This window comes from Triticum dicoccoides, chromosome 6A (genome assembly GCF_002162155.2).
Source record: "Triticum dicoccoides isolate Atlit2015 ecotype Zavitan chromosome 6A, WEW_v2.0, whole genome shotgun sequence".
Lineage (NCBI taxonomy): Eukaryota > Viridiplantae > Streptophyta > Magnoliopsida > Poales > Poaceae > Triticum > Triticum dicoccoides.
Window position 1 is genome coordinate 1,386,490 of NC_041390.1, and position 14,607 is coordinate 1,401,096.

General features: G+C 43.0%; 1 pseudogene; it reads right to left on the reverse strand.

The window, feature by feature from the left end:
- Positions 1-231: 231 nt before the first annotated feature.
- Positions 232-1,579, reverse strand: LOC119318863 (annotated as a pseudogene).
- Positions 1,580-14,607: the final 13,028 nt, after the last annotated feature.

Below are 14,607 nucleotides of genomic sequence, written 5' to 3' on the forward strand. Positions count from 1 at the left end.
CCCGTTGTGGAGTTCCAAAGTTTGCATCCAACTGAGAAACTCAAGATCGTGCATAGACAGAAGGTTCGTTCGGTTATAAGCCTCCTGGAGGATCGTGCATATATATGCCAATATGAATATGCGTATTACTCATGAGTCATGATCAGGAGTATAATACATTATTCGTGATAGGAAGAGTGATATATAATTAAGCATGCATGCGTGATATGCATATTGCACAAATTCAGTATATCACCAGGCTGTTTCATTGTGATGAAGCCATGCAATGGCATCATCGAAGCACTTTTGGAACCTCCGCATGCCATCTGGACGCAGAGAAATGCCGGCCTCCAAGCCATCGCCGGCGTTTCTCCCGCGGCTCTCCGCCAGCGCCATTGCACCGGTCCTTGCCACAGACACGATCTCCACCTTGGCCGGCCTCCCGAACCCGAAGTCAACATCATAGACTCGGAACCTCGGCGATCCGGCTGCGGCCAGCAAACCGCCACCACTCATGACGGCCTCTCTTATCTTCTTTCCCCACAACTCTGGTGAACTCATGCCGCTGGACACGGCCTCCTCGATCGCTGCAGCCACCGCGGTACACGCGACGAGGAGGCCGCTGGCGCCGGCAGCCACGAGTTGTGCCTTGGGCGCGCCCTGGATGGCGGGGCCAATGCAGTTACCAAAGTAGTCATTTGGGATAGGATCGGGCTTCATCCGGGAGCGGTGGTTAATAGAAATGGCAATGTAGGTGGTGTGGCCGCCACGGATTGCTTCGTCATCGTCTTTAGCTCGCTGGTAGCATGACCAGATAAAGCCCAAGGTGGCAACCAGCGAGGAGCAGCGCGGCGGCCGTGCTCACGCCTCGCCGGCGGCAACCAACACGACTTGTTTGACGCGCTGTATGTCTTGGTTGGACAGCATGAAGGTGGCGAGGAGCTTGTCGTCGGACATCTTCACGAACTCCCACTCGTCGGTGCTCGTGGCAGCGGCTCTCATGATGACATCGTAGAGGCCGCTTGGGTCCTTGACGAGACTCCTGTTCCCGACAGGGGATGGCTGCGGCCGCATGCCGGCTGCAGCTTCTGCCCATGTGTGGAGAAAGCGCGTGGAGGATGCCCCATCGCAGGCGGCGTGGTGCAGGACCATACCGACGGCGAGGCCGCCGCGCAGAACAGTGGCCTGCAGGGCTAGCACGGCTCCCTCAGCAGCCCCGAGAGTTGGCACAAGCGGTAAGATCTTGGCGACCTCCCTCGGGCCGTCCACCGCCAGCTCATCAACGTCGACGTCGTACTCGGCGACGGTGAAGGCGACACCGTCGCCGGGATGGTAGTGCAGTTCGTAGCGATCGGCGGTGCCGGGCGTGAGGCGGAGGCGGCCGGCGAGCGGGTAGAAGGCGTGGAGAGCGGGTAGATGTCTTAAGGTTGGAGAGGACGTGGCTGCGGTTGCGGGGGGCGAGACGGTAGAAGAAGAGGCGCTCCACCGGTGGGGAGTTGAGCCAGATGACGTCGAGAAAGGTTAGCGGGAGAGAGGTCTCCAGCACCCCCGCCGGCAAGGGTGCTACGACGGCGGTCTCGACGACGATCAACTGCGGCATTGCTCCTTATGTTATGCTGACCAGAACAGAGCTGCTTGGTGATGGGATGATCTCAATTATGCAGCCGAGCTCCATATATTATACTGAGCTGGTTGGAAGATAGCAACAGCTCATTCACGTGTAACACGCAATTGGTCGCATTAATCACACGTCAAACATGATACTATTCTGCTTCGTTGATTGGTACCCACTGTGTCGTTATTAGTGATGTTTAATATTACAAAAATATGAAAAAGGAAATCATAGACACTGGTAGATGTGTGCTTTTTTTTTGGCAAACCTTCCAATCTATTCATATTCAATCACGAGTATATATTGGCCAGTCAGGAGGTTTGTTAACAGAGTAAATATTGGATATAATTAATTTGATATATTTATTTAACATACGTTTCAGTTAGCATTTATTTGTTATTGCAACCATATTTGACAAATGTATTGCGCAGTAGAACACATAGCAACGTCAGTCAATTACAGTAAAATTGCATCCTGAAGGAAGTAGACTGTCAAAATAGAGAAAATAGTGCATTTTTACAGCCCTAGCAATTTGTCCTCATAGAAACATGATTCATTCTAGAGCACCCTGAACAGCTGGCAGAGGAGTTGTACCAAATTCATTCTTCCAATCAGGGAAGAACACGACCTTATCTAGCTACTTACAAGGATGGATGTGAACTTGGTAGTAGGAGTTAGGGAAAGTATCTGGTGCTCCTAGCCTTGGGGTACTCCCGATACTTCAATGTCAAAAATACATTTTTTAATGTTTCACAAAAATTCAAAAAGAATTGTGAATGTTCACAATGAATGTGACTATGAGCTCTAAAAATTTCAGGTCCAAACTCGAAACACACACTGAAAAAAAAAGTGAAATCTAGCATGAATAGTGTAAAGAAGAGACAAAAGCAACATTTACGCCATTATCGGATTTGTCTTTTTTGTTTCTCAATGCACATTTCAATTTTGGACCTGGAATTTTTAGGGGATGTAGTAACATTCCTTGTGAACATACTGATTTTTTTCTGGAATTTTTTGAAACATTTAAAATGTATTTCTGACATTGGAGCAACGGAAGTACCCCAAGGCCGGGAGCACTCGATACTTTCCTGTAGGAGTTAACAGGAAGGGAGCAGAAACTGACCCTGATAATATTTCGGGAGAGTTGTCTTGGTACTACAACATACCACTGCACCCGAAAAATATCATGTGCTACCCGAGCACTTAAGGTTAGGTGCTCCCGGAGCTTTTCAACCGTTGGTATGAGATCCAAAGGTCATCTAATGATGTGCTGGATCTAAGTGTAATAACGGACTCCTAAGGGTGTCTTTACAAATTTGTGTTAAATCATTCCATGTCCTTTGGATCTTAGATCCATCGGCTTGGAAGCCCCTGGAGAACCTAACCTTAGTGCCACGTACCACATGTGCCAATATTCGTATTGTAGGCCGACACAGTTTAGTAGCCTATATGCGTTGTAGGCAGTTTCAGTAGGACTGTAACCCCCTATGTCAACAGTAAATACAATAGAATAGGCCGGCAAAGGCTAGTACAGAACCTTGTCTTTTGTAGAAGAAAAATTCACTGTCTATCTCGTGAACCTTGTGAGAGTTGTCCTGAAAATGTTGGAGGTCAACAGAAAGACCAAGAGCAGTCAAAAGTCAAAACAATGAAAAGCAATGGCAGGTTTCGATCAAAGCGTTGGTTGAAAGCAATCAGAAATGTTTTCGGCGGGTTCCCTGGATAAGGTCATCTAAAATGATTTAGAAATAAATTTAATCTAGTACTAACTCTATAAAAAAATATAAGACGTTTTCTTGTCTAACTAGATTGAAAAAGTCTTATATTTTAGTACTAAGATAGTAATTTGCAACGGGTTGGGTGGAAACTCAGCTAGCCCTCGTCGAGCAATGTCCGGTCACTGTAGGCAACGGCGGGGCTCTCTCCTCTCCATGCTTGAGGCCGCGCAGTGCGGGACGATTGTTTGGGCGATGACGAGGTCAAGTTCAGGGCGCAGCCACTCCTGGCCGGTCTTGAATGCCCGTCCGGGTTGCAGAGAGTTGTGTTGGCCAGGCCCTACTGATAACGCGGACGGAACAGAGGAGGAGGTGGAAGCCAAAACTTCTATTACTTTACGACCACTTGAGAGGAGGAAGAAGAGTGGACTGCATCCCTGGGTCTCTTCTTGTAAGCTTCACATTTGAGCTGAGCTGCTTCTTGCTTGAGGACGAGAGCGAGCTGAAGGTCCTCTTTGAGGCCACATCTGAAGTGATAGATTATGCTCTTCTCATCTGGGATGTCTTGCCTGGCATAAGATTATGGAACTTGATGTTGTATTGATACACAGACATGCTGCCTTGCTTCAGATTGTGGAATTGCTCACACATGCCCTTAGTAACACTAGCTGGAATATGATGAGCTCAAAAATCCCCGCAGAAGTCGGTCCAGCTGATCACTCGACCCCCAGTAGAGTCTTTGTATTGCTGCCACCAATCAGCTGCCTGGTTCTTGAGTTGGAAGGAAGCGAACTTGACACAGTCCTCAGGTCTGACATTACTACACTCAAAATATTTGTTGATGTCCACGAGCCAATCTTTGTCTTCCACTAGCTCGGTGCAAGCACTGAATGTTTTGGGCTGATTTGCAAGGAACCGATTGAGAGTAGGGAACTGAGGTAATTAATTGATGTCGTCGCCTTGGCCTAGGCCTTGGTTGCGCTCTTGCATAAGCTGCGTCAACAACTGAGTGTCAGCGTTGGTGGCCGCCGGCCGTTAGAGTTTGCCATGCCTCAGGAGGTGGGTTCGCACGGTTTGGGGGAGCCATCCCGGAGAAGATGACATCCTTTAGAACCACAATAGAAATTATAGATAAGCAGAATCAAAGGCTAGACAGGTGCAACATAAGTCTTCATAATTAGCATCCGAACAGGAAATTGAACGAATGTATTCCAAAGTTAAAATGATATGATTACTTGAATGAGAAGCCACTTGGAAAGATGATAGGATAGCAAACAATGTAACAACTGGAACAAATATATGATAGAGGTTTCACCAAAGTGTTCGTGATGAGGCCCGACATGCACGACATAATGTAGACATCACGAATGACAATGAGACGTCCCCGAATCAGTAAAGCCAAGGACTCTTTAAGATGCCTCGCGACCACTGTAAATAGGTTGTGACAGACGAACCACTATACATTATTCATGCACTATAAACGAACCATGAGAATGTTCATCTTTTTCCTATAGATCAGCGCCGCTGGACTTCGGCTTGATGCCGAAAATCTTCAGCCAGAGGCAAAAGTGTGGCTCGATGCGGAGGAACACCTCACACACCATAATGAAGGAGGCAACATGGATGATGGAGTTTGGGGCCATGCGATGGAAATTGAGCCTGTAATAAGACATCACCCCGCGCACGAACGAGTGCAACGGGAACCCTAGGCCTCGGAGAGGGTGGGGGACGAAAACTACCCACTCCCCTTCGCTGGGAGCAGGTGTCTGCTAGTTGGAATCGGGAGCGCGGGCGGCGATGTTGCCGGAGAGATACCCCGCGTTGCGCAACTCCGAGATGGTGCTGGCCGTCACAACGGATCCACCCCCAGTGCCCCTTGAGAGTGTCACCCATGGTTGGCTGGGAGGGGATCGGGGTTCGCTGAGGAAGAAGTGAGGCTAGATCTGGGCGCTGGAGCTCGAAGAGGAGGCAGGCGGGGTAGTCAGAGCGTGAGTCCTACATTATGCTCCTTTATTGGCTCTTATGGGATGTTGAAAGGCCAAATGCCCCCCTTGCTGCGCTGATAAAAACGCCACTCCTGTAAAAGATGCCAATGACAGGTATGGGCGGGTGGAATCTTGATGACATCCCTGATAAAACGGGCACGATCTCCACTCAATGGGACGCGTCAGTAATAAGGTTGCCTCGAACCACGGTTTGGGATAAGCAGTAACAGCCGGACCCATCGAGGAGTGTGTCGCTTCGATAAAGTTGTCAGACTAGGAGTCACTGTTCACACTTATACGGGTGGCCTTCGAGGCTAAGTTATCTCAACTCTCCGATTCCAGTTGAGCTCGGCAAGACCCTTTGTGTAAAACACTGCTCCATCAAGAAGTAGCTCGGATGGTCGAGAGCAGGAACTCGTCTGTCAAGCCAAGGACTTTGGATCCGAGGTTATCTTCATGAGAAGGAATCGTCTTCGGCGTAGAAGACTAGTTCGGGGGCTACTGACGGTGTGATGCGCTAGGGGCTACCAACCTGGCCAATCTTTATCGGGCTGGGCCGAAGGGCCCTCATTCTTTGCGAGATGGACTCCGGGGGCCGAATGCTGGGAGGAGATCAAGACTGCATCTACCAAAGACTCCCCGTACACTCCAAGACCTCTTCTGTCATATCCATGTCAAGATGCCGACCTTGTAACCCTACATACCCTAGTCGGCATGTATATAAGCTGAGGGGTTTAGCCCATAGAGGGGATACCAATGCAATCTCATTGTCCTGGCCCTAGAGTTAGACCACATCCATAGATCTTGAGGTAGATCAACGTTGTACTTGTAACATCTTCATCAATATGAACATGAGCAGGACGTAGGGTTTTACCTCCATTAAGAAGGCCTAAACCTGGGTAAACATAGTCTCCCCAGTTCTAGTTACCGTCTATCTAAATCCACAGCTCGGGAGCCCCTACCCTTAGGTCTGCCGGTTTTTACACCGACAACCAGCAACTCATAAAACAATCTTTGCAAAGTGGGATGAGTGTGAATAAATCTTCTCTCCAGTTTAAGAATAAGTGCGTCAATAGCTTCGGCGTAACTATTGGTTCTTTTTCGAGTTGGAATATCATCACAATCCATAGTTCTTGTACAATTAAAGAATTCCTGAATAATGCTGTTTCCTATGATGTCTCCACTTCCCGTCACAAAAGTTTATTATACAATTTTGCAGGAATTTTTGTTTTAGGAGTTTTGCCATCCTCACTTTTTCCAATAACAAACTCACACATGATGACAACTTCAAGCCAGCAAACAAGCAAAAAGGCAAATTGTTTCAGAAGTGGGGGGGATGAAAACGATAGGCAAATGGCAAATGAAAGTAAATGTAAGTAGATGGTAGTTTATACCTAGATACCGAGTAGGTTTTGGTGATGTCTCCCCGACAACGGCACTAGAAATTCTTCCTGCTACTTGTGAGCTGCGTGTGATTTTCTCCAAGAGGATAGGATGAAGCAGTACATTAGACACAAGTATTTCCCTTAGTAAAGAACCAAGGTTATCAATCCATTAGGAGAGACACACAAATCCTCTTTAGTAGTACCCTCAAACAAAAAAGCAAATACCTGCACCCAACGCAAACAAGGGGGTTCTCAATCCCCTAGGTTAATTGCAGGGATCAAATCTCGTAGTGGTAGATAGATAAAGTAAAATACAAAATAAAAGAATGTTAAATAAATTGCAGCAAGGTATTTTTAGATTTTATATATGATAAAAAGTAGGTCTAGGGGCCATAGTTTTCACTAAAGACTTCTCTCTTGAATAAAAGCATACGATCGGTAAACAAAATTACTGTTGGGTAATTGATAAAGAAACGCATAGTTGTGATGATATTCAAGACAATGATCATGTATATAGGAACCATGTACGGGACAAGTAGACCGACTCCAGCCATCATCTACTACTATTACTTCACATGTGAACCGCTATCCAGCATGCATCTAGAGTATTAAGTTCATAAAGAATGGAGTAACGCCTTAAGCAAGATGACATGATGTAGACAACGTAAACCCAATCAATATGAATAAATCCCATGTTTTTATCCTTAACGACAACGATAAAAATACGTGTCATGTCCCTTTCTGTCACTTGGGTTGGGAACCGCAAGATCAAACCCATCACAAAGCACCTCTCCCATTGCAAGATAAATCAATCTAGTTGGCCAAACCAAACAGATAGATTGGAGAGATATACAAAGCTATAACAATCATGCATAAAATAGTTCAGAGAAGACTCAAAGAATATTCATGAATAATTTGATCATAAACCCACAATTCATTGGATCCCAACAAACACAACGCAAAAGAAGATTACATTGAATATAACTCCAAGAAATTCAAGGAGAACATTGTATTGAAGATCAAAGAGAGAGAAGAGGCCATCTAATTACTAGCAAGAATGATGTAGAAACCCTCCATGATAGATTCCCCCTCCAGCAGATTATCAGAGAAGGCCTCCAAATGGGATCTCGAAGGAACAGTAACTTGCGGCGGCAGAAAAAGTATTTTGGGTGGCTCTCTGATGTATTGGGAATATTTGGGAATTTATAGAAATGTAATTAGGTCAAGAGGAGCCCCGAGGGGCCCACAAGCCTAGGGGGTGCCCCCAATAGGGCGCGCCCTGTGGGCTTGATGCTCCCTCGTGGCTCCGCATGTCTTCTCCCAATGCTTCTAGGGTCTCGTCTTGTCCAGAAAAAAAACCGTCAAAAAATTTCGTAGTGCTTGGACTCCGTTTGGTACTGATTTTCTGTAAAGCTAAGAACAAGCAAAAAATTACAACTGGCACTGGGCACTAAGTTAATAGGTTAGTCCCAAAAAATGATATATAACTCCATAACAAACACACACAATTGGTACTATAATAGCATGGAACAATAAAAAATTATACATAAGTTGAAGACGTATCAAACGGACATAGAGTAACTCTACACTAATGGCGTGGGGCTGAGACAAGCACCCCACTAGTAACTGGTTTCGGGCTCGCTTTTGGACCCCACTTATTTGTGGCGTTCAACTAAACAAATGACGGCGTAGTAAATGGAAGTGACAATATTTGTTTCTCTCAATGTGTTTGTTTTTCCGAGGGCAATATTACCTAAATAATGGAAATTTGTATATTTTATAACTTTCTGTGTCCTAATAACTAACATTGTTAAACCGGCCATAGTGGAGAGTAACTTATACTAGTTTCATGCATATGACAGTAGTCTAAACTACCACGTCCATTATGCAAAGTATCATGGTAGTAGTGTCATATATGACTTCATTTGATAGCTTGTTTATGGTAACATAATATGTTAACACAAATATCTCTCTCCTCATTAACTACTTGCCACATAAGTAAATTTGTTTTGGTGTGTGTTATAAGTTACTCCCACAGTGACCAGCCTTGTATAGGTGCTAAGGCCTCTCCCAATGTTGTACCTTATATAGGTGCTAAAGTTACCAAGTAGGCAAAAAAATCTGATGTGGCATGTTAGTTAAAAAGAGAGAGTAGTATATATGTTGACCCAGCGAGTAGCTAGGTGAAAACATAAATCTGAGTCTACACCTAATTATAATAAGAAAACTTAGAGCATGGTTAATAATATAGCTAGCTGATGGCTATATGGAACTATCATGTCATCTGTAGCCATCATCTGTATGTATTGATACAAATATGTAGGCTATAAGGTTGGCTATTACATTAGTATTTTTTCGATTTTCTCTGTATATCTTTCTTCACATTTATTGTATTTGCTAGGCAAAAGTGTCATGTGAGCGGGCTATAACCCACTATTGTACTTCCTCTTAGCAACCAAAAACTAAACAACTATGCAATTGTGAGGTTATTTGTTAAGCCCTTTAATGCACTTAGCACCTCGTCTAAGAACTCATGCATTGGAAAAGATCGATGCCCATCTGGACGTACATGGTCCAAAGACATCAGCATACTATAAGTGGTCAGCAATTATTTTTTTCCAATGTACATGGTCCAAGAACATCGCTATCCTACTACTGTTTGGTACTCCACGCCCAAAGCATTAATTCTCACGTGCTCTCATGAATTAAACTGCGATGGTACGTTATTGTTGGTAGCTACTCTTCCACTTGCATGTTTTAACAAGGACAAATATGTCGGTAGGAGTATTTAACATGGCAATTATTAGAGTGATAGACAGGTCTACCAACCTGACTGTTGAGTGGACCCTTGAGTGGTATAGCTTGAGAATCATCACTTAAATGTTGTGACTGTAAATCTTATTTTTAGTCGGGATATGTGGCTTTGCATGTCATTCTCATGATACTGAATCAATTATATATTTTGTTATACTAAATATAAAAGCGCGGATGTTATAGTTAGGACACCCCAACTGCTAGATTTGTTAGCACTGGATATTCATATATTGTCTACTACCTCTGTACCAAAATACTTGTAGTACATGTTTCCCCAACTACAAGTATTTGGTAAGAGGTAATATATTCTAAAACAATATAGATGGCCATCATCAATCCTAGTGATTTTTTATTGTACAGATAATTTCATGAATAATCGCTGGAAAGGAGCGTCACTGTGATAATTGAATTTTTTTGTGAGTAACATTAATCCTGTGTGAATTTTGTATCACTATTCTGTGGCCTCTGTTGAATTAATTGAAATGAGAACACATTTCATAACTGATTAATAAACTGTAAGTAGCTACGTGTAAATAAATGCTCTCGTCTCGACCGACCGACCGATCACCACAGTAACTGAGTTTAATTGTTTTACCGCTTTTATTACTATTCTTATTCTTCAGTTGTGTCTGAAATTGTATTTTATTCCAATCCATTATTATCTACCTATGGCCCTGTAGCAGCACTATAAAACACGCGTAAGGACTTGGCCAGCACCGTAAAAGCTGCGCGAGTGTAAGCACAGCCGTGCTATCCACGTCACACCAATTAATTCTCGATCTCCATATTGTTCTCTATTTTAACATAATACAATCAAGGTCGCTCACATAAACACGAGCATACACGCATCGCTATGAACACACGTACGGACGCCTTCTCCTTGTGACCTTTCGAAAGACTAAGCTGGCATATCATATTGGAGGTCGCCACATATATGCCCTTTTTGTTTATAGGAACTTCTTCTGGCGCTGAACGCACACCGCCAGCGGGCCTGAAATAATTCATGGGAAATGCGAGCAACAATGCAAATTCTAGGTCTGAAAATTTGATCAGTTGGAGATACCACTTTCCTAACTATAGATTCGTTCGCAGTCATCTATATTGTTTTAGAATATAGTCTACATGTGAATATAAGTGCGAACAAATCTAGCGGTTGGTTAAGGTGCGTCCTAACTCTAATATTTGAGATTTTGAATTTATTATACAAAAATTATAATCGATTTAAAATAAGAGAATGTAAACATGTATATATGCAAAGCCACATATCCCGATTAAAACTAAGATTTCGGTGATGACTGTAACGTAGGGTCCACTCAATAGTCACGTTGGCAGACTTGTCTATCACTCTGATGGTTGCCATGTTAAATACTCCTACATACAGTCATTGTTAAGACCTGCAAGTGAAAGAGTAGCTACCAGCAATATCTTACTATCGCAGTCTAATTCAAGAGAACACGTGAAAATTAATGCTTTTGGCGTGGACTACAGATCAGTAGTAGGATAGCGATGTTCTCGGACCATGTAAGTTGGAAAAAAAATAATCTTTATAATTAATTACTGACCACGTCACCGTTGAGTGTTTGCATCGGCTCATGGCATGGAAAAGAAATTAATTTTTATAATTAATGCTTTTGCGTCGGTGCGCACCACGTTGGTTGACATCATCAAGATCACTGTAACAACTATATTTCAAATTTAATGATGAGATCTACCGAAGGGCTGTGCATTATTAATAAACACCACGTACCATCAGGGATTAAACCCACACATACAAAATATTAAACTAATGTAGTTGTAAAAAGAATGGATATAAAAAAATACAAGTTGAAAAAGGGTTTTCACCATGTACGTGAAATAAAAGATAAAACTCAGATGGCTGAAATGAACAAGTGTCCCCAACACCCACGTTAGTCCCCCCCAACGGAAAATATACGTGCCTTCTTCTTGCAAAACAAAAAATACACATAAAACTACGTTAATCCCCATCATCAAGATCACCATAACCAACAGATTTCAAATTTAATGTTCAAGATTTATTACAAGGATGTACATCATCTATACCTACTAATAAAGTCATTAGTGTTTCGGCTTCTCCGTAACTCTCTTTATAGAAAACCACCTGTATTCCCAAAATCAGCCGGTAGTCCGGACTTAAGATGACATCAACTAATCTTTTTCTCAGATGCGGGAGCTTGTTTTTTCATGGGAACACTCTTTGAGTTTAATTAAGAGTCCCATGAAAAAACAACCTAAAAGTCAGAGTGGAGGGAATTCCAAACAAGGACATCCTCGTTGCATGACCAAGGACAGCACCACCCGACAGCGCTTATCTTTATTACGTATAATTACTAGCTAGCAAGTTATATACACGATTAAACATATGCCTCTCACACATTTTTCTACCAGTTTTCTTTATATTTTTTCAACTTCCTATCTTGCTTTACGTTTTTGAGTGAAGTTCCTACTTAGTACTCATGATACTTAAATTTTCCCATATGAAAAAAATATATTATTGCAATTAGGGTTTATTTTATATCTTTATTCTATTTTCATTATTGTGTACTCCCTCCGTCCGAAAATACTTTTCATCAAAATGGATAAAAAGGGATGTATCTAAAACTAAAATACGTCTAGATACATCCACTTTTGTTCATTTTGATGACAAGTATTTCCGGACGGAGGGAGTACTTTGTAAAAATAAAGATGAAATTTTTCTAAAATTTATGCCAATTTAAAAGTTCATTGTATAATAAAAAATTATAATGTAAATTTATGTATCTTCATTCAGGAACGCGGGCACGCTAAATTATTGTGTATTTTCATTGTATTTTTGAAATACACAACTCCAAAGGGTTGACTATATTGTATTTTAAAACTGTGGTACGTGTACTAAAACTTATTTTGTAATAACTATAATTATAGAAATGTATTAACATGTTACCATGTTTGTAGAAATGTAAGAATAATTTAGATAGTATTTTTTCAATACCAGGTTGAAATTTTTCTATAAACACGGGGAACATTTTTTTGAAATACACGTGAAACATTTTACGAAAACGTGTTGAATTTTTTCCATAAAATGAACCAACACTTTCTTTAAATCCTAGCGCAGTTCCAATTTTTTTCCTGGATTACATTTTTATGAAAATGATATAACGCTTTCGGCCTAAAAGGGTATATAGACACACTCCCCCTCATTGCTAGCATCTGCATATAATTCATCCTGGGTGTTTCATAAGAATTTTTTTCCTTGCTCTTTTCCCCATCATATTAAAGGGATTGTTTGTTTGCTTTTATCATAACATTATTTATGTGTGTTGTACAAAAATTCATATATTGTCTCTATGTCGATCTAGGACTTCCAGGTACCGAACACACCAAAGATCGAACATGGAGAGCTAAAGTGTATAGACGAGTTGAAGGCTATGCCGAACGCTAGTGACAATAAGATTAGTACAGTAGCTGGAACTGATGCTATGAGTTAGATAAGGTGTAGTCATTAATTGCACAATGTGTTAGTTTTCTCATTCCTTAATAACTAAGGTAACCCCATGAGTCGGGTACAGCCTTGGTTGGACAAATCTATTCATCACCCAAGATACATAATAAGTTATTCTTCACCCGAGGTAATCTTACGATAGTTTGGATAGTTATTCTTCATTCCTTATCATTTGGCTCATGTTGGGCTCTGGCTTCTGGAATATGCTCTCAAGCTCCTTTTCATAGAGCTGACAACCTGGCTCATAAAGATCACTAGGAGTGGGCAAGGAAGTGAGCCTTGGCTTCACGATGTACGTCACCTGTCATCCACTCAAGGAATCATGTCTTCGGATCCCTGTTGTAGCCTGATATGTGCAATGTGGCATAAAATTGAGGAGAAGCTATCCGTGCTAGTGCTCCTTGTCAACGACAAAAGTAAGCAGGCCAACATTACATAAGAAATCAAGGGCTTCTTCTAAGCATGGCAGGCCAGCCATGGTAGCACAGCAGAGGCGCTTGTGCGGAAAGATTCAGTCCTGGTTGTACAGGATGCATGAGTAGTAGCTGCGTTGCAAGTGGCTCCAGAATCTATCTGAAGATATCTTTGGTTCTTATAGGGGTTCTTGGCCTTCTAGAAGAAGGTGTTGTGCTCCCTGAAGCTTAACACACTGAAGGAGCTCTGAGTGGTGACAACGCTGGGAAGCCATGGCATTCTTGGCATGGGCTTCTGCGTCTGTGGCCTTTGCTCGATATGATAGTCATATTGTGGCCCATGATCTTCAGGAGGTGTAAGGATAGGTCGTCTGATGCTAATTAGCTCCCCTTCACGATTGAACGCCATGGCCATTGTGTGTGGTATAGGTGGAGAAGCAGCAACATCTGAGGAGGATGGTTGAGCGGCTTCAGACGCATCTTCATTTGCTTCAATCTGGAGCATGGCTTTAGGTTTCGAATTGGCGTCAGCCACAATAACATCACTGGCTTCACTCTGAGTGGCAGCAGCAACAGCATCAGTGGCTTCAATCACTGGGGAGTCAGGTAAATTCACTTATGGAATCAAAGCATTTTCAACAGGATGAATAAGAACTTGTTATTCTTCATTTTCATCGGTTGATGCAGCCGGAATGTATTCAGCAGCTTTGGCTTCAGACATTTGCGCAATATCTGAGGGGATGGCTTCAGAAAACACTTGATGTGCTACTGAGCTGGTGGTGTGCACATCCTTTACAGGGAGACTTGACATGGAGACAGAGGGCCTTGGGCCTCTGCGAAGCCTTCGGAATGAGGGTGATAGATGCGGTGATGGCGTAGTCTTCTCCATGTTTTCGTGTGTTGCTTGGGGAGTCTCAAGTACTGGTGTACTGACTTGAGCTAGCGGTGTTCGCGGAAAGGACTTCATGTAGCGGGTGTCGGTGTCAAAACCGGCGGATCTCGGGTAGGGGGTCCTGAACTGTGCGTCTAAGGTCGATGGTAACAGGAGACAAGGGACACGATGTTTACCCAGGTTCGGGCCCTCTCTATGGAGGTAATACCCTACTTCCTGCTTGATTGATCTTGATGAATATGAGTATTACAAGAGTTGATCTACCACGAGATCGTAATGGCTAAACCCTAGAAGACTAACCTGTATGACTATG